General features: G+C 35.0%; 1 long non-coding RNA gene across 1 annotated transcript in view; it reads right to left on the reverse strand.

The window, feature by feature from the left end:
• Positions 1 to 2,656: 2,656 nt before the first annotated feature.
• Positions 2,657 to 26,434, reverse strand: part of LOC309614830 — a 58,989-nt gene continuing 35,211 nt past the window's right edge. Inside the window, exon 3 of the long non-coding RNA XR_014236403.1 lies at positions 2,657 to 13,277. This is a non-coding gene — a long non-coding RNA (uncharacterized lncRNA). The remainder of the gene's footprint in view (positions 13,278 to 26,434) is intronic.

The following is a 26,434-nucleotide window of genomic DNA, read 5'->3' on the forward strand; positions in this document are numbered from 1 at the left end:
CCAGACACAGAAATATGTAACTACCTACATTACAATCTGAAAGGACCAAAGATCTTAAATTACCTTAATTAAACATTCTACAGTGGCAAGAAAATTCAAAAGCTATACAAATGTAAATGTTTTTAATTTGTTGAATAATTAAATGGTCTTTAACAACAAAATGTTATGTTATGCATCTTTTATTTCCTTGCTATGTAGGGTACATAATTATGGTAGCTATGAAAACCAACAATAAAAACATTTGAAATTAATGGTACCTAAAGTTATGCTTGGAAATTAATGCTCTTCCCCGCCCTGAAACAACAAAGTTGATTCTATTAAATGTGATAAATGAAATGTAAATTAAAATTTTAATAAGGTGCTTGTTAATCCATTTGTTCACAGCTAACTTGAACTCAGTTAAATTAGCTTCTTATTATGAGCACTAGAGATATGATTTCTTCTAAATCTCAAGGGCAAATAAGTGTTAGAGGACTGCTTGTCCCATGATAGCTCCATAAATTGTTATTAAAATTATTCACTAGATACTTTTTCTGTGATGCATTTCATTTAGAAAATCAAAACTGTGTTGTTAAAGAGAGCAAAAGCCCTCCAACAGCAATCACAACACCAGATACAAAGGCAAAATAAAACTACATATGAGCTATTCTGGGATTTTTATCATTGCCTTGACATTTTATCTCCATGAATTGAAGAAAATAGTCTTCAAATAATTGTAAAATATTACTCGGTTTCTGAGGCACAGGGTTACTCCTTGGAAAGTTTGTAAAATTTTTAATATTTATTAAATGTTCTTTTTAATCTCCAGGATAGTGTTTCTCAACTTCGGGCAACTACAGACAGATTATCTAGTTAATGCAGTGTGTCTAGTGCAAATAATAATATCAACTTTAGGTTAAGTTTTTTAAATAATTCATCATTAAAAGCAAAAATTAAACAATGATTAAAATTCATAATAATAATTAATTTTCCATGAGAGAGGAGAGAGATATTTTTTACAGTGTTTACCAAGAAGGCTAGTCTGAGGCTAGATCGTTACTAAGACCATCACTAAGTAGAGTCCAATCAGCTGGTTTTACTTCTTACCCTTTATTTCTACAACATGGGAAAGCCTATGTTATAACTGTAGATCTTCTAAAATAGCAATATGCACTTGGTTGTTCTCCCAGGCAAATCTTAACACTCAAATCAAGCATGTACATGAGCTTTTCAACAAATAAAGCCAGTATTGTGTTTCATGAGATGCCAAGTTAACAATTATTCTACCCATGTACGTGGAAAGGGTATGAGTTTCTAGCACTCCTGGAAATAAGGTGGTAAAAACTGCAGAAAATGCAAATTAAAAAAAAATAAGCTACAGTTTACAATGATAGTAACTAAATGCTACTTAAGACCTAACGGTTTTTAAGCATATTTACCACATTTGAAAATAATTATGGAACCTGGAATATCCAAAGCAAAGCAATCTTGATAAAGAAAAACAAAGTTAGAAGATTTGCACATCATTTCAGAAGTTATTACAAAGCTACAGCAATCGACAGTGTACTAGCATAGGACAGAAACACAGATCAATCAAATAAGATTAAGAGTCCAGAACTGAATCCTTACGTCTATGGTCAATTGATTTCAAACAAGGGTGTCAAGACGATTCAATGGAGACAGAAGAATTTTTTCAACAAATGGCTCTGGGACACTAGAATAACTTAGAATGGATCATAGATTTAATGTAAGAACTAAACTTATAAAACTCTTGGAAAAAATCATAGATGTAAATATTTGTAAACAGATTAGGTAATGCATTCCTAGAAATAATACCAAAAGCACAATGGACAAAAGAAAACACAGATAACCTGGGCACGCAGGACAGCTGGTCCTCGAGTATCATGGAGCTCTCACAGCAGCCCTGAACTGGTTTCCTTCAGCTCTCTTTTTACAAAAGTGAATAAACTTCTATCTTGCTTGAAAAAAAAACATATAGATAGATAACCTGGAATGCATCAAATTTAGAAAAGTTTTTGCTTTAAAGGACACCATAAGAAAATGAAATGACAACTCACAGAATGGGACAAAATATATACAACTATATATCTGACAAGCAATTTGTATCTAGAATATATAAGGAACTCATAACTTGACAATAAAAAGACAACTTAATTTAAAAACTGGGCACAAGATTTGAGTAGATATTTCTCCAAAGAAGCTATACAAATGTCCAATAAGTATATGAAAAATCTTCAACATCAATAATCATTAGGGAAATATGCATCAAAGCCACACTGAGATATCACTTCTAGGATGATTAAAATAAAAAAGGCAGATAATAACAAATGGTGGTGAGTATGAGGAGAAATTGGGATCCTCATTCATTGTTGGTTGAATTATAAAATGTTGCAGCCACTTCAAAAAACATTTGACAGTTTCTAAAAATGTTAAACATAGAGTTATCATATGACCCAGCAGTTCTATTCCTAGCTATGTAACCAAGAAAAATTAAAATATATGTCTACACAAATGTTCAGAGCAACATTAGTCATAGTAACCAAAACAGTGGAAACAACCTAAATGTCTAATTACTGATGAATGGATAAACAAATATTCATTCAGTGGAATATTATTCAAGTTAAATAATATTAAAATAAAATGAAGTACATTAAAATAAATGAAGTACAGACATATGCTAAAACATGGGTGAATTTTGAAAGCATATGTTAAATGAAAGAAGACAGTTAGTTAACAAAAGACCACATGTTCCAGTTTTCATTTTTGTGAAATGTCCAGAATAAGTAAATCAATTGAAACAGAAAATATAATAGTGGTTGCCAGAAGCTGAGTGGAGGAGAGAATGGAGAAAAACTGCTAATGGGAATAAAGTCTCTTTTCGGGATGATGAAATATTCTAAAATTTGTGATGAAGATAGATCAACTTCGAAAATATACTAAAAATGGCTGAAGTGTATATTTTTAAAGAGTGAATTTTATATGAAACATATGTCAGTAAAGCTGTTATTTAAAAAACAATTGGTAAATATTATGGAGTTGTGTATAAATCATAATAAATCTAGCATAAGGCCCCTTTGTATTTTATCTAAAAGTAAGTACTTTTAGTGGTAGGGACCATTTGTTTTCAAATCCTCAAGGCACAGTGATATAAATTACTTACTTGAGGCTATTAGACCATATTTCATTAGAATTGTAGAATAAATGAAGAATGCTTTTAAGTAACATAAGACACTTTCAGGTTATACTAGGTTTGGGGAGAAGAATTCAAAGAAAAGTTGTGGCAAACTGAAAGAAATCTGTTTCATGACTGTAAATAGTGATACTGTGGAGTTGAACAGGAAGGTAATCAGCAGCTTCAAAATCTACATGAAATGGAATGAAAAAGTCAAATGGTTTTGTCAAGATTCTGGAATCATAAAAATATAATTGCCAAGTATGTATAAGAACAATGACACGAAAGCGATGTGTTCTTATAAAGGCTGGAGTCATATCAAAAGCTAATTTCTTCAGAAGTTAGCTGATATGATGAAAATAGCTCCCAAATAATTATGGAGAGAGAGAGGCTATGGTGGAAGACTAATAAAAGTGGAAAAGAAATGACAGTGTTAGAAAGTATTCAGTGATTCATACAAAACAAAAAGATAAGGGATTCAAAAGTAATACAATCTCTGATGACAACTAAATATGCTGAGAGTTTAAATTATCTGGCATTATATTGTTTTATTGAAGAAAAGGTAACAGATATTTCTCACAGATATCCCTAATATGTATAGATGTAAGTTTTAAAATTGAAAGTTACTAATGGAAAAATACACCCTGAGAAAATAAAACTAAGCAAAATAAAAATATAACTCTAGATGAGCATTTGAAATGGGGAAGAAAAGTAACATAATATTTTGAGGATGGTATTTTGAGTTTGTATTAAAAATCTTTGTAGTAGAAGCAGATTTGGAGAGATTATAAGAAGAGAGAATAAAAAGAAAAATATGACTGTGAGAGTGTATCATCATTTTCTGTAGCCAAATAGATGCAATGAAATGGTACATCTCTGACGACTTTACAAAACGTACAGAGGCAAGATGGCAAAATACAGCCAAAGTATAGGGATATGGAAGATTTCAATTTCTTAGTTATCAGCTGGAATTTCTATTGGTTATCAGTGAAGCAATTTAAAACCTTACTTACCTTGCTAACAATTTCATCTGCCCAAAGATAAAGAAAGTAGATAAAACAGGTGGGGTGGAAGGTACTCTTGGGGAAATATTTCTTACCAATGGGGGAAATTGGGTGGAAAAGCAGAAGTGACTGAAACCTGGGGGGAAGGTTACCACGTCATCTCAAAGAAGAGTTTTGAGCAGAATCACATGTGACACTGTTTCTAGTGCCATTGAAGACAAAACTGCTTCTGTCTTTTTTTTTTTTTTTTAATCTATGTATCATTTCTTTTGTTGCTTTGGTATCTTTCATGAATGGGAATTGGAAAAAATTCTTTTAAGAGAAGTCCCATCCATGGATGGATGGGGGGAAGAGAAAAGAATGGAAGAAAGGAAGCGAAAAATAATTATGTTTATCTAAGAAGATAATTTAAAATCAACAAAGTTTTTAATGAGAAAAACTAAAATATTTATATCTTAAAATAACAGGTATAAAATGCTCAAATAATAGCTGATTAATTTGTTTTCAGTAGATTGACATAAAAATTTTTAACAGTTAAAGGAACCTTAGTCTAGGGCTTCCCTGGTGGCACAGTGGTTAAGAATCTGCCTGCCAATGCAGGAGACACAGGTCCGAGCCCTGGTCCGAGAAGATACCGCATGCCGCGGAGCAACTAAGTCCGTGCGCCACAACTACTGAGCTCGCATGCCACAACTACTGAAGCCCGCGTGCCTAGAGCCTGTTCTCCACAACAAGAGAAGCCACCGCAATGAGAAGCCCGCACACCGCAACGAAGAGTAGCCCCCACTCCACACAACTAGAGAAAGCCTGCGCGCAGCATCGAAGAACCAACGCAGCCGAAAATTTAAAAAAACAGGAAAAACCCTTAGTCTATGTTAGACTTAATGAGAATTTGATTAACAAAAGTAGACTAAAACACCTTAAGATGTCACTAAGCGCCATATGGAATGTTTGAGACATTTGTGTGATTCTGAAACAGCGTGTCTCACCTGATTCATCCATGTTGAGACTATCTGAACAATTGATTATATTTAGTACAATCTACTTTAATAACAAAATATAAGCTCCACATTCTCAAATTCTCATTCTCGTCTTCTTCACTTACATGATAAATCTATCACTTCTTTGCCTTTTTCATGAAATAAAAGGGCCAATAATAAGGAATTGGGCTGAAATACTTCATAATATTTAAAAAGTATTCAGGTGTTTGCCATCCAAACCAAGGTCTGGTAGGATTACTGAATGATGAAGTATTAATATTATATGGCTGTTATTAAATGCAAATTTTCTCATAAATAATACACATTTAAACATTTATAAGAAAGAATTTTTTTTCCAGTTTTGTTGGGGTTTGAGGTAGGGGACAAATGAAGTAAGAGCTCTTTAGGAATATTTATTTTTCTGAGTAGGGTGTCCATTTGACAAACAGATAAACATAGGGTCTGGGTCTAGATTAGAACTCGAGTTCTTTCTGTTCAAACCACTGGGATGTGTTATTGTAATATATTCACTGCCAAGAGATACACTACAGTGCAAATGATGGAGTTTATCATATACAGAAAAACTGACTTCCCATCAGCTGCATATTACGAAAAGAAAAATTGTAATGAGAATCAGTGTCAAAATGTGAAATAGCATGAAATATATTCATCATTCACATATGAAAAGGAAAGAGTATCACCTGCCCATTGTGGACACTTAAAGGTAAATTAAGAATGAGTAAAAGGGTGGTGGGACCTCCAATTTGGTTGACAACGTTTACATTAACCTTGTGCTACATTTATTGCTTACTTTTTTAACTTTAATAAGATTCAGAAAACGGTTGCAATGAGGCAATGAGGTGTAGAGTAGTCTTGGCCAAAAAGCAGTAATTACAATACAGCATAGGTCAAAAAGCCACAGGCTAGTCTAGTTCAAATTACTATTCATCCAATCCTGGTTAAATCTAGTATTACAACTAAAAAGAAGAATCTAAGTATTTATAAATATTTATGCATTTTGTATTGACAGTTTAGACATTTTTCTTCTTTTTTTCTAAGACCAAAAAATAAAAGTCTTCAAAACACCTTCACAGAAATGGAGAGAGATATATACTCTTTATCCATCTTGTCACAATGGAATATAAACTTAATGTTATTAATTATTAACAAACTATATACCAAAATCAATAAAATCTGTATTAGAAAAACCAGTGAATACTTCAAATGAGCTCATCCATATCCCTAAGGTTATAGGAAATGTTTTCAAGAAAAAAATAGAACATTGGTGTATTACTGTTTTATCTGATTTTCTGCAAATCCATGTTAAGATATAAACAGACGACAAATTTAAGATTTTAACATATAATTTGCAGGGCAGGATACAAGTGTGAGGTTCTTCTACTAGACAGAAACCACCTTCACTTATGTTTTTGCTACTCACAGCTTAACCAAATGGGGAAAACCACTTTCTGTACTAAACTGCAGAAAGTCAGATTATCCCCAAAAGTTTTAATTGTTAATTTTTTAATGTTTTGTTTCTTCAAAATCCTACTTTTATTTAAGTGTATCCAGATTACATATAAAAACTATCAAACTTCTAAAACCTATCAGCAATGCAGAGTGAAGGAATAAAATAGCTTGTTAAACAGAGTTTGAGGTGATTTACCAAACTGCAGTCTACAAAAACTGAATCTTGTAATTTTTTAATTATGCTAGGAAATTTCTAGAAACAAGGAACTAAGACACAACTAATGTCTTCTCATATATAAAAACCTCTAATGTGAAAGAAGCAGTGGAAAAAAAGCTGTATTGCCTCAGAAACAAGTCTGATCCATCTGGTAGAATTTCAAAAGGGTAGATTTTCACCCACGACAAGAAAAGAAAGTTTTAATAATAAAAAATGTCTATTTATTTGACTGAGTTTAGTAATGTTCTCTTTCAACTGAGGTAGTCATTAAAAACATGACAGCTGTCTGTCAGGATTGCTATAGAAAATAGTTTCTTATTAACAGTTGAGGTCGAAAAAGAACCACTAATGTCCCTTAAAATTCTGAATCCCGTGGTTTAAAGATAACACCTGTAGGAAAATTGTTACCTGTTTTTTCTTTTTCTTTTTTTTCTTTCTTTCTTTTCTTTCTTTTTCTTTCCTTTTTGGAATTAAGAAAAATTGAGTAAAGGGGTATCCTTGATAACTAGGAATACATTGTAAATGATTAAAATACATTTGGAATGGTTTAAAAATTTAAGGAAAAAAAAACAGCATTAGCCAGCATGTGGGGAATTGAGATTTTCATGTAATGTTGATGGGAAAGTAAATTATTATCAAGGTTCTACTGGATCCTAGGGTTGTATGTAATCATTTCTGGGCACAACAAGAGCATTCCCAGGAATTCTCTCCTAAAGAGATATCACACAAACTTATCTCAATGTTATGCATTGGAGAATGTTCATGTTAGTCTTATTTACAATGGCTGTAAGTTTTAACCTAACGTTAACTGATAATTAAATAAATTATACTACATTAAATAAATTATAGTATGTAGAATATCAGGCAGTCATTAAAATTAATGATGTAAAACTATTTTATTTACACAAAAGGATGAGAATGTCCATCTATGTAAAACAAATCTCTCTGTGATCAAACACACATCAATACACATAACACCCACAGACACACGTTTAGACTCATGGTTAAATATGGGTGCTGATTTTTATGTTTTTCCCTACACTTTTCTGTATTGGTAACTCTGTTAAAAGGACATGTATTTTTTGCAATAAATAATTATTGAATTATTTTTATGAATTGTTTAAAAATTTCATGACAGTTTATCTTATGGGAAGAGGATCTAGAAAAAAAAGAATACAGAAAATAGCATTTACTGATATAGTGAAAATCAGCATTCAAGATTAATATACAAAGATCAATTGTATTGTTATATATGAGCAAGGTTTAACCTGAAAATGAAATTGAGAGGAAAATTCCAATCATAATAACATCACAAAGAATAAAATCCTCGGGAATATATTTAACAAATTAAATAAATATTTAGTGAGTTCCTACTGTATCCTAGGCCCTGATACACAAGGCAGATCAAACAGATAAAGTCCCTGCCCTCACGGAGCTTCTATGCAGGTGGTTTACATTTTTTAAATATTTCAGATAATGTTGCAATGCATTTCATTTATAAGTAATTTTGTATGCCTAAACAAATGTTCTGTTAGATGGTTTTCTAGAATCGCTATATTATAGAGCATGCAAGTTTTAAAATTGTCATCAAGGAACTTCCCTGGTGGTCCAGTGGTTAAGACTTCGCCTTCCAATGCAGGGGGGTGTGAGTTTGACCCCTGGTCTGGGAGCTAGGATCCAACATGCCTCATTATTCACAAAAAAACCAAAAAACATAAAACAGAAGCAATATTGTAACAAATTCAATAAAGACTTTAAAAATGTCTTTTAAAAAAAAAGACATCAAAAAAAATCCACATCAAAAAAAGTCCACATTTTTTATAATATAAATAAAATATATATAATTTTATATATATATTAAAGATATATTTATATATAATATATATATTATATATATTATATATATATATAATTTTATAATATAAATCAGAAATAGATAAATAAAATTGTCATCAATATGGCTAACTGCCCTGTGAAAACATGTAACAATAACACTCCTACTCACAGTCTTTGAGAGTGGACTAACATTTTAAACAATAGAAAACTGAGCATACATCTCTACTTAAATCGAATGATTCTTCAATAGTTCAAATTTTGGAGTAGAATTGATATTAAAGGGAATGATGTATCATCTTAATTTAAAGAAAGAATTTTTTTAAAAAACCCTGAACTACAAGTAGTATTCAAATAAAATAGTCTAAGAAGTAAAGATCTTCCTTGTTTAAAGCTAGAAATTACTGCATTTGCTACTGAATTTCCCAGGAATCATACTTCATGTATAAAATGAGAAGGGTTGAGTCATATTTTTTTTCAAAACTGAATCAAGTTAAAAAGCTAAATCAGATCTTTAAAAGAAAACCGCCCACCAAAAAGGAAATTGCCTTCCTTCACTTGAAAATATAACAGTATGTTACCTCATTAAAATGCCAATATGTAAGGTATATGTGGTTGGTACAGAAGAAATAAAAACCCTTGTCAACCCTGAGGTTAGCAGGCTTTGTAAAGTGACGTAGACTAGAAGCAGAGGATTATTTAGTGCACTAAAAGGTAAAAGGAAGGCCATCAAAAATAAAACCTCCCTGATAAGCATGAATCAAATTCCCAACTTAACATACACATTCACAATCAAGCAAGCTTCAAAATGTGCAAGAAAAAATCAAAGTCCAATACAGAGAAATCTGTAAACACTTATTCCAACATCAAGTATACGACACATAATATTACTTAAGTCCCCAAAGATTTGGTTTAATATATTTTCCTATATTAGTGCTTGTAAATATAGGGGAAAGTAATGTGTTTTCATATTGCTTTTGGAATTATTCCCAATTACTACACAGTGATTTTTTTGTGTTCTAGAAACTATCTTTAAAATATATGCACCCTGGAGTTATTCCAACAATTATTCTTACAAGATTTCTTTAAAATATGAAAAAAATTGAAAGTGTTTTGTGTAGGTAGTACATAAAAATTAACTGACATTACCGTTAACAACTATTTAAAAAACAAACCAAGAAGCAGACTTCTCCCCACCACCCATTTCATCTGGTATCTACATAAGAGTAAAAGAAGTGGTTAACACAGAGGACACAAAATAGCCTAGTGATCTATCGTTTTTTTTTTTTTTTAACCAAAGAACAGATGTGACTAGTCCAAGAAGTTATATGTTGCCACTGTCTATGTATCCTCTATATTTTGGTGTTAATAGAAGTTGGTCCCTCTAAGCTTCTACTTATCAACTTATTACTATATTACCAATCTCCCACTGTATTACTCCACTTCCTGATCTCTACTTCTGTACATTCTCTCCTACATTAAGTTTTAAACCAAAAATTATTTCTCTCTTCATCAATGGGCATTAGCCTTTTAAAGTAGAAAAAACACTGGGACTGGGGTAAAGACTTAAATTTTAACTTTGTCCGCCTCTAGGAACCTATGAACAAGGGATAAATCTTCAATGTGTATTGATTTCCTCATCAATACAATATGGTCCCCACCTGGACTAACCTATCTCTCTGAACAGATTGTGAAGACAAACTGATATACTTTATACAAATGAATGCTCTTTGAAAAAAAAAAAACTATATATATATATATATATATATATATATATAAAACTGTATATATAACTACATGTATATGCATATATAACAATATACATAGCTTATTTGAATAGTATGCATATATAGTACAGCAATTCAAGTCTGACCATGGGACATTTCTTCCAGTTTGTAAGATCCTGTATGAGTCAGTTACATAACACATCAGAGAAATAGAACAAACTGTTCCTTTCACCAGTGTCTTTTTACAGGCAAACACAAACACACAGCTGTATTCACCTACCAAGATGTTCCCAGAAAATTGGGAAAATTCATGGTGATGCTGAACTCTACTGATCATTCATAATACAGCAAAGAGGGGGCCTAAAGAGCATCTGCTTCCAGCTATGATGAAATAATTGATACTGGACTAGGTATCTCATCCATATCTAAAAATTCACATAAAAAATGTATCACATATCTGAAGGTAAAGGTTCAATCTATAAAATTTCTGAAAGAAAATGTAAGGAAAATTATTTGCAACCATGGAGTAGGCAAGGGCACTCAAAGCACTAACCATAAAAGAAAAAATATTTTGGATTTTTTAAATTAAAAACGTTTGCTCTTCAAAAATGATAGTTAAAAAGCATGATATAGACTGGGAGAAAATACTCAAAATACATATATCTGACAAAAGACTGATACCCTAAATATATGTAATTTCTACAAGTCAGAACTAAGAGGACAACCCAGGTGAAAAGAAAAAATTGGCCAAATTATTTTAACAGATACTTCATCAAAGATGATATATGAAATGCCAGTAAGCACATGAAAAGATGCTAAATATTTTAATTATGAAGAAAGTGCCTTTAGACCAAAATGAGGTGTCAATACATACCCACTAAAATGGTAAAAACTTAAAATACTGACAGTACAAAGTATTGGTAAGAATGTGAAGCAACATGAATGCTCACATGCTGGGAATAACAAATGGTACAACAATTTTGTACCATTTTGGGGCATAACAAATGGTACAACCATTTGGAGAACTGTTTGATAGTTTCTTATATAAGGTTGAGAATATGTTTCCCTAATGACCCAGAAATTCCACTTCTAGGTATTACAAAAAAATAAATAACTGAACATAAATGTCCACAAAATATTTGTACATAACTGTTGTTGGTACTCTTATCCATAATAGTCAAAAACTAATATAACCCATATGTCCATAAACAGGTGAATGAATAAACAAATTGTGGTGTATTCATACAAGGGAATGCTCCTCAGTTATTAAAGGACTACTGATACAATCAACAACATGAGTGAATCTCCAAAATACTATGCTGAGCAAAAAAGTTGGATATAAAGGAGTACACACTACATGAACCCATTTATATGAAGTTCTAGGGCAGGAAAAACTCATCTCTAGTGACAGAAATCAATGGTTGCATGAGGTGGAGGCAGAGGATGGGGATTAGCTACAAAGTGTTGTAGGGAACGTTTGGGGGAGATAGAAATGTTAGTAACTTGATCATGATGTTTGTGTCACTGGTGTATATATGCTAGGTATACATTTGTTAAAAACAGATCAAACTGTACACTTAAATTGAGCACATTTTTAGTATGTAAAATAAGACTTAAAGTCAATTTTAAAAGTTAGCAAAGAAAAGTGAATAAGAAAGGACTAGGAATAAATCTTCAGACATGACAAAGAGTTACCATTCTGCTGCATATTAGACACTTGATAAATATGTATTAAATGCATTTATTGCATAACTATCTGGAGTTTAAGCAAAGCAACCACTATATCTCAAATTTTATAGACTGAGATGAAGACATAGTGATTTAGGGAGCCACAAAATTAGTCAAAGTGAACACTTTTCAAAGGTCACAAGGCTAATAAGTTCTATTTCTACCAGAATTCAAGCAATTCCCAATACAGTGATGTTTCTATATAATTATCTACACAATTCAAATCCAGTTATAAGTAATTAATTTCATGGAGTTACCAAAATACTTACTCTGATATTGTGTTTAAAAAGAATATTGTTTGAATAAGTCAGTTCTGGGCCTTTGAAATCTTTCATTATAAAAAGCACATTTAAGAGAATGGTGTTTGACAAATTGTAATTTTTAATGATAGGCCCACACTGTGAATAGTTAAACATTGAATATTTTAAATAGTTAATAGAATTGTGCATTATAAAGGTTAAAATAAACTTATACTCATCCCCAGACAACACTTGAAAGTTTTCATGTTTAACTTAACATAATAGAAAGTGAGAACATAAAAATGAAGACGTTAGACCATAGGAGGGACCTTCAAGATGGCGGAGGAATAAGACGTGGAGATCACCTTCCTCCCCACACATACATCAAAAATACATCTACATGTGGAACAACTCCTACTGAACACCTACTGAATGCTGGCAGAAGACCTCAGACTTCCCAAAAGGCAAGAAAATACCCACATACCTGGGGAGGGCAAAAGAAAAAAGAAAAAACAGAGACAAAAAAAATAGAGATGGAACCTGCACCTCTGGGAGGGAGCTGTGAAGGAGGAAAAGTTTCCACACACTAGGAAGCCCCTTCAGTGGCAGAGAAGGGGGCTGGGCAGTGGGAGGAAGCTTCAGAGACACAGAGGAGAGCACAGCAACAGGGGTGCAGAGGGCACAGCGGAGAGATTCCCGCACAGAGGATCAGTGCTGACCAGCACTCACCAGCCTGAGAGGCTTGTCTGCTCACCTGCCGTGGTGGGTAGGAACTGGAAGCTGAGGCTTGGGCTTCAGAGGTCAAATCTCAGGGAGACGACTGGGGCTGGCTACGTGAACACAGCCTGAAGGGGGCTAGTGCACCACATCGAGCCAGGAGGGAGTCGGGGAAAAAGTCTGGACCTACCTAAGAGGCAAGAGACCATTGTTTCAGGATGTGTGAGGAGAGGGGATTCAGAGCACCACCTAAACGAGCTTCAGAGATGAGCATGAGCCGTGGCTATCAGCTTGGACCCCAGAGATGGGTATGAAATACTAATGCTGCTGCTGCAGCCACCAAGAATCCTGTGTGCAAGCACAGGTCACTATCCACATGCCACACCGCCCCCAGGATCCTGTATAGCCCGCCACTGCCAGGGTCCCGTGATCCAGGGACAACTTCGCCGGGAGAACACACAGCATGCCCCAGGCTGTTGCAACGTCATGCCAGCCTCTGCCACTGCAGGCTTACCCTTCATTCCAATTATAACTACCATTCCCTCCCCTCCCCCTGGACTGAATGAGCAAGAGCCCCCTAATTAGTCACGCTTTAACCCCCACTTGTCTGGGTGGGGAAGAGATGCCTGAGGGTGACCTACATACAGAGGTGGGTCCAAAACCAAAGGTGAACCCCAGGAGCTGTGTAAACAAAGAATAGAATGGGAAATTTCTCTGTGCAGCTTCAGGAGCAGCAGATTAAATACCCACAATCAACTTGATGTACCCTGCCTCTGAATAGACAATGAATCGTCCCAAAATTCTGGCAGTGGATTTTGGGAGCAACGTAGACTTGGGGTTTGCTGTCTGCGACTGATTTGTTTCTGACTTTTATGTTTAGCTTAATTTAGTGTTTAGCGTTTGTTATCACTGGTGGATTTGTTTATTGGTTTGGTTTCTCTCTTCCTTTTTTTATTATTCTTATTTTTTGATCTTTTTATTTTAATAATTTTATTCTTTTTCAATTTTTTGTATTTTTTTTTCTTTCTGTTTTTTCTCCTTTTTTTTCTGAGCAGTATGGCTGATAGGGTCTTGGTGCTCCAGCCCGGTTTCTGGCCTGAGCCTCTGAGGTGGAAGAGTCGAGATCAGGACATTGGAACCAACAGAGACCTCCTGGCCCAACATAATATCAATTGGTGAGAGTGCTCCCGGAGAGCTCCGTCTCAACACTAAGACCCAGCTCCACTCAATGACCAGGAAACTCCAGTGCTGGATGACCCATGCCAAACAACTAGGAAGAAAGGAACACAACCCCACCCATTAGCAGAGACGCTGCCTAAAATCATACTAAGTTCACAGACACCCCAAAACAGACCACCAGATGTGGCCCTGCCCACCAGAAAGATAAGATCCAGCCCCACCCACCAGAACAAGGCACGAGACCCCTCCACCAGGAAGCCTACAAAAGCCATTGAATCAACCTCACCCACTGAGAAGAGACACCAAAACAATGGGAACTATGAACCTGCAGCCTGTGAAAAGGAGACCCAAAACATAGTAAGTTAAACAAAATGAGAAGACAGAGAAATATGGAGCAGATGAAGGAGCAAAGTAAAAACCCACCTGACCAAACAAATGAAGAGGAAATAGGCAGTCTACCTGAAAAAAATTCAGAGTAATGATAGTAAAGATGTTCCAAAATCTCAGAAATGGAATGGAGAAAATACAAGAAACTTTTCACAAGGACCTAGAAGAACTAAAGAAGAAACAAACAATGATGAACAACACAGTAAATGAAATAAAAAATTCTCTAGAAGGAATCAATAGCGGAATAACTGAGGCAGAAGAATGGATAAGTGACCTGAAAGATAAAATAGTAGAAATAACTACCACAGAGCAGAATAAAGAAAAAAGAATGAAAAGAATTGAAGGCAGTCTTAGAGACTTCTGGGACAACATTAAATGCACCAACATTCGAATTATAGGGGTCCCAGAAGAAGAAGAGAAAAAGAAAGGGACTGAGAAAATATTTGATGAGATTATAGTTGAAAACGTCCCTAACATGGGAAAGGATATAGTCAATCAAGTCCAGTAAGAATATAGAGTCCCATACAGGATAAATCCAAGGACAAACACGCCAAGACACATATTAATCAAACTATCAAAAATTACATACAAAGAAAACGTATTAAAAGCAGCAAAGGAAAAGCAATAAACAACATACAAGGGAATCCCCATAAGGTTAACAGCTGATCTTTCAGCAGAAACTCTGTAAGCCAGAAGGGAGTGGCAGGACACATTTAAAGTGATGAAAGGGAAAAACCTACAACCAAGATTACTCTACCCAGCAAGGATCTCATTCAGATTCGACAGAGAAATTAAAACCTTTACAGACAAGCAAAAGCTAACAGAATTCAACATCACCAAACCAGCTTTACAACAAACGCTGAAGGAACTTCTCTAGGCAGGAAACACAAGAGAAGGAAAAGATCTACAATAACAAATTCAAAACAATTGAGAAAATGGTAATACGAAGATAGATATCACTAATTACCTTAAAGGTAAATGGATTAAATGCCCCAACCAAAAGACATAGACTGGCTGAATGGATATAAAAATAAGACCCATATATATGCTGTCTACAAGAGACCCACTTCAGACCTAGGGACACATACAGACTGAAAGTGAGGGGATGGAAAAAGATATTCCATGCAAATGGAAATCAAAAGAAAGCTGGCTTACAATTCTTATATCAGACACAATAGACTTTAAAATAAGGACTATTACAAGAGACAAAGAAAGACCCTACATAATGATCAAGGGATCCATCCAAGAAAAAGATATAACAATAGTAAATATTTAGGCACCCAACATAAGAGCACCTCAATACATAAGGCAAATGCTAACAGCCATAAAAGGGGAAATCAAGAATAACACAATCATAGTAGGGGACTTTAACACTCCACTTTCACCAATGGACAGATCATCCAAAATGAAAATAAATAAGGAAACACACGTTTTAAATGACACATTAAACAAGATGGACTGAATTGATATTTATAGGACATTCTATCCAAAACAACAGAATACACTTTCTTCTCAAGTGCTCATGGAACATTCTCCATGATAGATCATATCTTGGGTCACAAATCAATCCTTATAAATTTAAGAAAATTGAAATTGTATCAAATATCTTATCTGACCACAACTCTAGAGACTAGATATCAATTACAGGAAAAAGAAAACTGTAATAAATACGCACACATGCAGGCTAAACAATATGCTACCAAATAACCAAGAGATCACTGAAAAACACAAAGAGGAAATCAAAAAATACCTAGAAACAAATGACAATGAAAACACGACCAAGCAAAACCTATGGTATGCAGCAAAAGCAGTTCTAACAGGGAAGTTTATAACAATACAATCCTACTTCAAGAAACAAGAAATATCTCAAATAAACAACCTAGCCTTACACCTAAAGCAATTAGAGAAAGAACAACAACAACAAAAAAACCCAAAGTTAGCAAAAGGAAGGAAATAATAAGGATCAGACCAGAAATAAAGGGAAAAGAAATGAAGGAAACAATAGCAAAGATCAATAAAACTAAAAGCTGGTTCCTTGAGAAGATAAACAAAATTGATAAACCGTTAGCCAGACTCATCAAGAAAAAAAGGGAGAAGACTCAAATCAATAGAATTAGAAATGAAAAAGGAGAAGTAACAACTGACACTGCAGAAATACAAAGGATCATGAGAGATTATTACAAGCAACTATATTCCAAAAAAATGGACAACCTGGAAGAAATGGACAAATTCCTTGAAAAGCAAAACCTTCTGAAACTGAAACAGGAAGAAATAGAAAATATAAACAGACCAATCATAAACACTGAAATTGAAACTGTGATTAAACATTTTCCAACAAATGAAAGCCCAGACCCATTTGGCTTCATGGGCGAATTCTATCAAACATTTAAAGAAGAGCTAACACCTATCCTCAAGCTCTTCCAAAATTTAGCAGAGGGAGGAACACTCCCAAATTCATTCTACGAGACCACCATCACCCTGATACCACAACCAGACAAAGATGACACAAAGAAAGAAAACTACAGGCCAACATTACTGATGAACATAGATGCAAAAATCCTCAACAAAATACTAGTAAACAGAATAAAACAGCACATTAAAAGGATCATACATCATGATCAATTGCAGTTTATCCAAGGAATGCAAGGAGTCTTCAATATATGCAAATCAACCAATGTGATACACCATATTAACAAATTGAAGGAGAAAAACCATATGATCATCTCAATAGATGCAGAAAAAACCTTTGACAAAATAAACACACATTTATGATAAAAACGCTCCAGAAAGTAGGCATAGAGAGAACTTACCTCAACTTAATAAAGGCCATATATGATAAACCGACAGGCAACATCTTTCTCAATGGTGAAAAACCGAAACCATTTTCACTAAGATCAGGAACAAGACAAGGTTGTCCACTGTCACCATTATTCAACATAGTTTTGGAAGTTTTAGCCACAGCAATTAGAGAAGAAAAAGAAAAAAAAGGAATCCAAATCGGAAAAGAAGAAGTAAAGCCGTCACTGTTTGCAGATGACATGGTACTATACGTAGAGAATCCTAAAGATGCTACCAGAAAAGTACTAGAGCTAATCAACGAATTTGGTAAAGTAGCAGGATACAAAATAAATGCACAGAAATCTCTTGCATTCCTATACACTAATGATGAAAAATCTGAAAGAGAAATTAAGGAAACACTCCCATTTACCATTGCAACTAAAAGAATAAAATACCTAGGAATAAACCTACCTAAAGAGACAAAAGACCTATATGCAGAACACTATAAGACACTGATGAAAGAAATTAAAGATGATACAAACAGATGGATAGATATTCCCTGTTCTTGGATTGGAAGAATCAGCATTGTGAAAATGACTATACTACCCAAAGCTATCTACAGATTCAGTGCAATCCCTATCAAACTACCAATGGCATTTTTCATAGAACTAGAACAAAAAATTTCACAATTTGTATTGAAACACAAAAGCCCCTGAATAGCCAAAACAATCTTGAGAAAGAAAAACCGAGCTGGAGGAATCAGGCTCCCTGACTTCAGACAATACTACAAAGCTACAGTCATCAAGACAGTATGGTACTGGCACAAAAACGGAAATGTAGATCAATGGAACAGGATAGAAAGCCCAGAGATAGACCCACGCACATGTGGTCACCTTATCTTTGATAAAGGAGGCAAGAATATACAATGGAGAAAAGACAGCCCCTTCAATAAGTGGTGCTGGGAAAACTGGACAGCTACATGTAAGAGAATGAAATTAGAACACTCCCTAACACCCTACACAAAAATAAACTCAAAATGGATTAAAGACCTAAATGTAAGGCCAGACACTATAAAACTCTGAGAGGAAAACATAGGCAGAACACTGTATGACATAAATCACAACAAGATCCTTTTTGACCCACCTCCTAGAGAAATGGAAACAAAAACAAAAATAAACAAATGGGACCTAATGAAACTTAAATGTTTTTGCACAGCAAAGGAAACTTTAAATAAGGTGAAAAGACAACCCTCAGAATGGAAAAAATGTATTGGCAAACGAAGCAACTGACAAAGGATTAATCTCCAAAATATACAAGCAGCTCAGGCAGCTCAATATCAAAAAAAACCCCAGACAACCCAATCCAAAAATGGGCAGAAGACCTGCATAGACATTTCTCCAAAGAAGATATACATATTTCCAACAAACACAGGAAAGGATGCTCAACATCACTAATCATTAGAGAAATGCAAACCAAAACCACAATGAGATATCACCTCACACCAGTCAGAATGGCCATCATCAAAAAATCTAAAAGCAATCAATGCTGGAGAGGGTGTAGAGAAAAGGGAACCCTCTTGCACTGTTTGTGGGAATGTAAATCGATACAGTCACTATGGAGAATAGTTTGGAGATTCCTTAAAAAACTAAAAATCAAACTACCATATGACCCAGCAATCCCACTACTGGGCATATACCCTGAGAAAACCATAATTGAAAAAGAGTCATGTACCACAATGTTCATTGCAGCTCTTTTTACAATAGCCAGGACATGGAAGCAACCTAAGTGTCCATCGACAGATGAATGGATAAAGAAGATGTGGCACACATATACAATTGAAAAAGAAATGAAATTGAGTTATTTGTAGTGAGGTGGATGGACCTAGAGTCTGTGATACAGAGTGAAGTAAGTCAGAAAGAGAAAAACAAATACGGTATAGTAACACATATATATGGGATCTAAAAAAAAAAACAAAAAACGTTCTGATGAACCTAGGGGCAGGACAGGAATAAAGATGCAGATGTAGAGAATGAACTTGAGGACATGGGGAGGGGGAAGGGTAAGCTGGGACGAAGTGAGAGAGTACCATTGACATATATTCCCTACCAAATGTAAAATAGCTAGCTAGTGGGAAGCAGCTGCATAGCACAGGGAGATCAGCTCGGTGCTTTGTGACCTCCTAGAGGGGTGAGATAGGGAGGGTGGGATGGTGACTCAAAAGGGTGGGGATATGGGGATATATATATGCATATAGTTGATTCACTTTGTATACAGCAGAAACTAACACACCATTGTAAAGCAATTATACTCCAATAAAGATGTTAAAAAAGTAAATTTTTAAAAATAGACAAAAAAATGAAGATTTTTCTGCTGTGATTAAGGAGCTTACAGTCTAAAAGAGAATAAAAGGCATGTACACAAATAAATATTGTGCATGATTTATCAAACATTCTGGACTTTGAAAGGCACAAGTAGAAAATAACTTTATTCTTCCCCACCTGTGTGTTCACACCAGCTTTCCTGACCTGTTTTGCTAACAACTGGATGAAATTTGGGGCAGTTTCACATTTGATTCATTTATGTCCAGGTAAATAAAAATCAGTTTAGTCTAATTATTAAATAAGTTTTTAAGTAACCCATAAAGGCTGATTGTGAAATTAGGTGCATGTTAATCAGAGATCTTACCTCATCTCAAGCTTTACTAGTAATTTCAAGGAGATAAACAACCACAAGACATAAAGCAGAGAGAACTCTGCAGATTGAGGGTGCCTCTCCATGTCCTCTCCTATATCAAAAATACACCTCTGGCCTAGAATAATCGAAGAGGTCTCAAATATACAGCTGGGAGCATTTAAATCATGAAATATTGTCATTTCCTACCCCAGAGGGTTGTATAGCTTATATGACATTCTTCATGGAGACATGTCTCACAAATTCATAGATTCCAGGTTTATTTATTATAAATAAACAACTCTGTGGGCTAATTCTTTTCTTGCCCCTGATGACACCTGAAGCAAGTTTTATCACTTTTGGTCTTGAATAATTAATAGTCCTCTCCTCATTGTATTCATATTAACAGTCTCAGTTTGGTAATTAAAATGTCCAGTCCAGTGTAGTAATCAAAATTCTGAACTGTCAACAGTTGAGGTCTTCCCTCATCTAGCTTAGTGCTACCACAATTTGGAAAGTTAGCAGAGGAGGAGGTCTTCCCTTAGCTAGTGGATTTACTGAGATTCACTCTCAAGTCACAGTATCCAGTCCCTCCTGGGGCTCAGGGAGAGAGGGACAAGGGGAAATGACCCTCTCCCCCCAGGCTTGTGTGGGCGGTTGGTACTGTCATCGAAAATCATCCATGTACTTTAGGTTTCATATACTCAGGGTTGACTCTTTCTTCTGGACTCTTCACTGGGTTTCTCAGAGTTTACCCCATTAGATATCTCCAATTGCAATTTCCATGATGCAGACGACTCTTTTCCTTCCAGCAGCTGAAACTTTGAATCTTCCCAGTGATCTTTGTGGATGAAAAAGTATTCCCCTCAATGTCTCTCTCCCATGGGTCTACTTGGCTTAAGGAAAAGTTTACACAAACTTCCTGCAAATATGAAGGTGCAGTTGGCTTGCAAGGCAGTCTTCTTTCCCTTTGTCTTTGCTGCCAAACAGGTGCTTTGCCTACGTTCTTTTTGCCTTTAGAATTCTCTTGTCAAGAGCCAGACACCAGTTCCCTAAACTTCAGGGATATAAATAAATTTTAAAGTTCTACTCACTGGCTTCAGGTAAGAGTAAAGTATCTTACTCCCCTTTCTTACTAAAGAATAATTTTCTCTAAAGGTGTCCTCTGTCAATCCTTTAACCCCATACAGTAAATTAAAGTGGCTGATTACTAACATTAACAGAACTGCTTTCCCGAATTCTTAACTCATCCGGAACTTCTATGGAGGTGAGGTGACTTGGCAAAGATTATATGTTTTTAACCTCTGAAGCCCCAGCTAATGTTAAAAAAAGAGCTTCAAGATACACACACACACACACACCTATGCGTGTGTTACTCTTAATATTTTACTACACTATTAAGCAAGGTAGAAAGTAGTAAGTGTCATAAAAGTACAATTTAAGTGCACAGGAAACATTAATAAAGATAAGGAAATAAACATTTCTTTTTAAATATTTTCAACAACATGGAAGTATCTATACATCATGTAGCAGTCCATCTCATGTTTCAGACCCTCCAATAGAATATGATTTTTGATATTGGGCTAAAATATGCCTCTATAACTCTCATTGTTTCTGGTTCTGCCTTTGGAAATCACACAAAACAAGTTGACATTTCAACCATAAGATAGCCCTTCAAAATATGTACCATATTTCTATGAGTATTTCTCTTTTTGAGCTAAATACTATCCTCAATACTTTGTCATTTCTCAAAGTTATGGTTTTTGACTTCCCTCAACATACCGTGTACTAACCTCTAAATCTATCAGGTTCTGTCAATGTTCCTACAAGTGATGTGTCTCATACTGGAAAAGTGTTTAACCTGACAGAATTGTTCTAAATTTCTTAAAATGCAATAAAAATCATGCTTTCACTTTTTGTTAGATACATCACACAGTTAACCTTTTGAGCTTTTAGTTAACAAAACCCACTCAATTTATTTTGTAAAGTTTTGCTTATTAGGTAAAATATTTCCAAAATACTAATCCTATTTAATAAAGATAATGTTAAAATAAACAATACTAAATGTCCATGTGACTTTGAGTTTCACCTTTCCAATATAGAGTTTTGTGCTGGTAAAACCATAGACTAAAACCTCCCAATATAGATTTTTAAAATAAGAAATAGGGGAAGGGCAGATGTTTCACCAGTTGACCTTCCCCTACCTGGACACTCAAGCACCCAATCCTGAACCACTGTGCAGTACTTCAGAAAAGAGAAATCAAATTATTGAAAAATAATGTTTTTTAGGATAAAATCTAGATCTTAAATAGGATATGAAGCTGATAAGAGACTAAAATACAAGAGCAGATTTATCTATTATATCAAAACAAATTATATGCAAATTAATATAGACAATGGGAATACGAAACTCCTAAGACACTTCCCTTAAGGAACTTAACATTATTTTTGAGAAGAGAAAATATATGCCTCTAAGATAGTGTGTATTAATATTGTGTTGACAATTTTGCCAAATGAGTGAAAGGAGTTCTTTAGAAGTTCCAAAAAAAAAATTACCTGTCAGAAATTTTATGAAAGAGGTAGAACTTTAGTTGGACTAAAGAATGACTCAAGAATGATCAAAATTCAGAGCAATTATGATGAGGGTAACCATGCTAGGTGAAGCAAATCCTGTGTGCAAAGGTGAAGAGAATAATATGTGAGGCGTATTGGGGCATTACAAATAAATTGTGTTTGGAAAGAGGGAGTCATGTGTGATATGTGGAAAAGGTGGGATGGGGCCAGAATAGTTGAGATTTTCAATAATGCATAAGGAGTGTGGACTCCAATTAACTGCGCAGAGATAGTCACTGATGGTTTTGATCTAGGCAGTGATATGCATAGAGCGATGTTTTAGGAGGAGTAATCTAGCTGAAGTACCTGGAAGAGATAAGATGAGAGACTTCATTTGGCAAATTTGTTGATGAATTAGGATTAACAGTCAATAGATTAGGTTAAATAAGCAAGAACTGTTAAGGAACATCATATCTAAGAGAAGTAATAAAAGGAACAATCTAGTAACAGCCTTAAATGTAGAACAAGAAAGAGAACATCTTAGAGAGATTACAAAGATAGTATTGTTGTCATGGGCAGTGATATAGAAGAATGGAAGGTAGGGGAAACCTGTTAATTTGAGGTGAGAGCAAAACACTCCAAAAATGTCTGGTAAGTGGTTTTAAATGCGGGTGAAGGGTTTCCCTCGTGGTGCAGTGGTTGAGAATCCACCTGCTAATGCAGGGCACACGGGTTCGAGCCCTAGTCTGGGAAGATCCCACATGCCACGGAGCAACTAAGCCCGTGCGCCACAATTACTGAGCCTGCGCTCTAGAGCCCGTGAGCCACAACTACTGAAGCCCGCGCGCCTAGAGCCCATGTTCCGCAACAAGAGAAGCCACCACAATGAGAAACCCGAGCACCACAACGAAGAGTAGCCCCTGCTCGCCGCAACTAGAGAAAGTCTGCACGCAGCAAACAAGACCCAACGCAGCCAATCAATCAATCAATCAATCAATCAATCAAATATATAGTTATAAAAAAAAATGTGGGTGGAAGCCCAAGAGAGAGACCGAAGCTGATATGGATTCAGGTGAAAGGGGGCACCAGAGGCTGTGAGCCATGGTGGTGTGATAAAGGAGAAAAATAAATAAGTGCATTAGGCAAGCTTATGAAACAAGAAGTAAAGCCAATGGAGACAGCAGAACACCAAAGCAGGAATAAAACCAGAGGAAATGTATTATCTTGGACCCTCTGGATCTAGGGCATGAGGGGAGAAGGGCCTGTCCTGCTAAATAGCAGGCACCTGGGGCAGCTCATAACAAAGCTTCTGAGAGCAATGTAGAAGTCAATTACTACGTGATCAAATTGCAAAAGTCATAATCAAGAATGTAAACCAGTGGAGGCGAGTTGCCATAAGATGGTCTTGAGGCTTGGTTGTGTGCATTCCCACTGAGAGGCAAGAGTGGCTTTTTGATGTTCCCAGATAGCAATGTGGTGCCATAGAATCCAGAAGAGTTGAATGTTTAAGCAAGAGAGGGAGATCAGCTCTGTGCTTTGTGACCACCTAGAGGGGTGGGATAGGGAGGGTGGGAGGGAGACACAAGAGGGAGGGGATGTGGGGATATATGTATATGTATAGCTGACTCACTTTTTTATAAAGCAGAAACTAACACACCATTGTAAAGCAATTATACTCCAATAAAGATGTTAAAAAAAAAGAAAAGAAAAGAAAGAGAGGGTGTTTAACAGCGTTAACGACCTAAGGAAATGAAGGAAGATAGCCTAATGATCACCTTTCTAAGCAAAAGTATTGTATATAGAAAAGTGCTTCCAAACTAGTCCAAGTTTGTCCTATTAAATTTCTATCATGATGCAATTTTTGCTATTCACAAAACTTTTGTGAACCTCATCCAAGTCCTGGTCAAATGCTCAAAAATGCTGAATTGGGTGAAGTAGAAATTAATAATAATTTGCTCAAATAGAAATATAGCATAACTTCAGAGGAGTTTTAATTGAGTAACACTTTCAATATTTAGACAGTTACTAAAACTGGTATTTTAAAGGTAGAAATGCATCTATTAACATGCTACCTTTCAATTTTTTGGAAAATTTTATATACATCTTAATAAATAGGTGTCAGAATATATCAACTACGGGATGAAATATGCTATCTAATACCATCAAGGTAAAAATTGAATGAAATCTTTCCTAATTGTTTTTATAATTCCATAAAGTGTCAAATATTGAAGAAGAGAGGAAAGAAAGTATTGTTTTTCCCCCTCTCTCTGCCAAGGGACAGTAAAATAATCTTAAGGAGTAGGTTAGTATGAACAGATGATCTGATTAATTCACACTTTTCTGTTTTGCTATGTATGAATGACCACAGAAAATCCTTGCCATTATTTTATTTCTTATAAATGTCATGACATTATTTATCTTCTGGATTCAAAATAAACCCATTTGGGTTATTTGATCTCCTTACTTCAGAATATTTGTGTATACCAAGAAAACTTAAGGGAAACTCAAGACTTAAGGGAACTATTATCAAATACCCTGAACTAATATCAGAATAACAAGAATTCTAAACATAATAAAATAATATTGACCAAATTGATAGACAAGTTACTTAAGCAATAAATTATCATAAAACAAAAAGACTCAGACAATGTTAAATAAGTAATATACTGGGGAATGAACACATTAGAATATGTAGAAAATTTATTTTAGCTATATGAAAAACTAAACTTTCATGTATTGAGAATGAGTGAATATTGATATTGGAGAATATATGTACATCTTAAAAATCTATACAAGTATACCTTGGAGATATTGTGGGGTCAGTTCCAGACCACTGTAATGAAGCAAATAACACAGTAAAGTGAGTCACATGAATTTTTTGGTTTCCCAGTGCATATAAAAACTACGTTTACACTATAATATAATCTATTATGTGTGCAATAGCATTATGTCTAAAAAACATTAAGGTACATACCTAATTCAAAAAATACTTTATTGCTAAAAAATGCTAACCATCATCTGAGCCGTAAACAAGTCATCATCATTTTGCCGGTGGAGGGTTTGAAATATTTTGAGAGTTACCAAAATGTGACACAGAGACATGAAATGAGCAAATGTTGTTGGAAAAATGATGCTGGTAGACTGACTCCATGGAGGGTTGCCACAACCTTCAATCTGTAAAAAATGAAACATCTGCAAAGCACGATAAAGTGAAATGAAGTAAAACTAGGCATGCTGGTACTTGGAAATCAGTGATAAAAATGTATTTTACCTAGTGTAATGGTTAATTTTATGTGTCACCTTAACTGAGCCATGGGGTGTTCAGATGTTAAGTTAAAGGTTATTCTGGGTGTGTCTGTGAACGCATTTCCAGATGAGATTCACTTTTGAATTGGTAGACTGTATAAAGCAGATTGCCATCCTCAATATGGGTGGTCCTTGTCCAATCCACTGAAGGCCTGAATAGAGCAAAATGCAAAGCAAGAGAGAATTGCTCTCTCTGCCTGATAGTCTTCGAGCTGGGACCTGGGTCTTCTCTTGCCTTTGGACTCAAGCTTGGACTTAAAGTTAACACCATAGGCTCTCTTGGTTCTCAGGCCCCCAGACTCAGACTCAGACTATACCATTGGCTCCCCTGGGATTCCAGCTTGCTGACTGTAGGTCTTAAGACTTCTTTGTCTCTATAAGCATATAAACCAATTCCTTATAATAGATCTCTCCAGATAGATAGATAGATGATGGATAGATAGATAGATAGAAGATAGATAGATTGATAGATAG

This window comes from Balaenoptera borealis (genome assembly GCF_965194805.1).
Source record: "Balaenoptera borealis genome assembly, chromosome: 17".
In the NCBI taxonomy this organism is placed as follows: domain Eukaryota; kingdom Metazoa; phylum Chordata; class Mammalia; order Artiodactyla; family Balaenopteridae; genus Balaenoptera; species Balaenoptera borealis.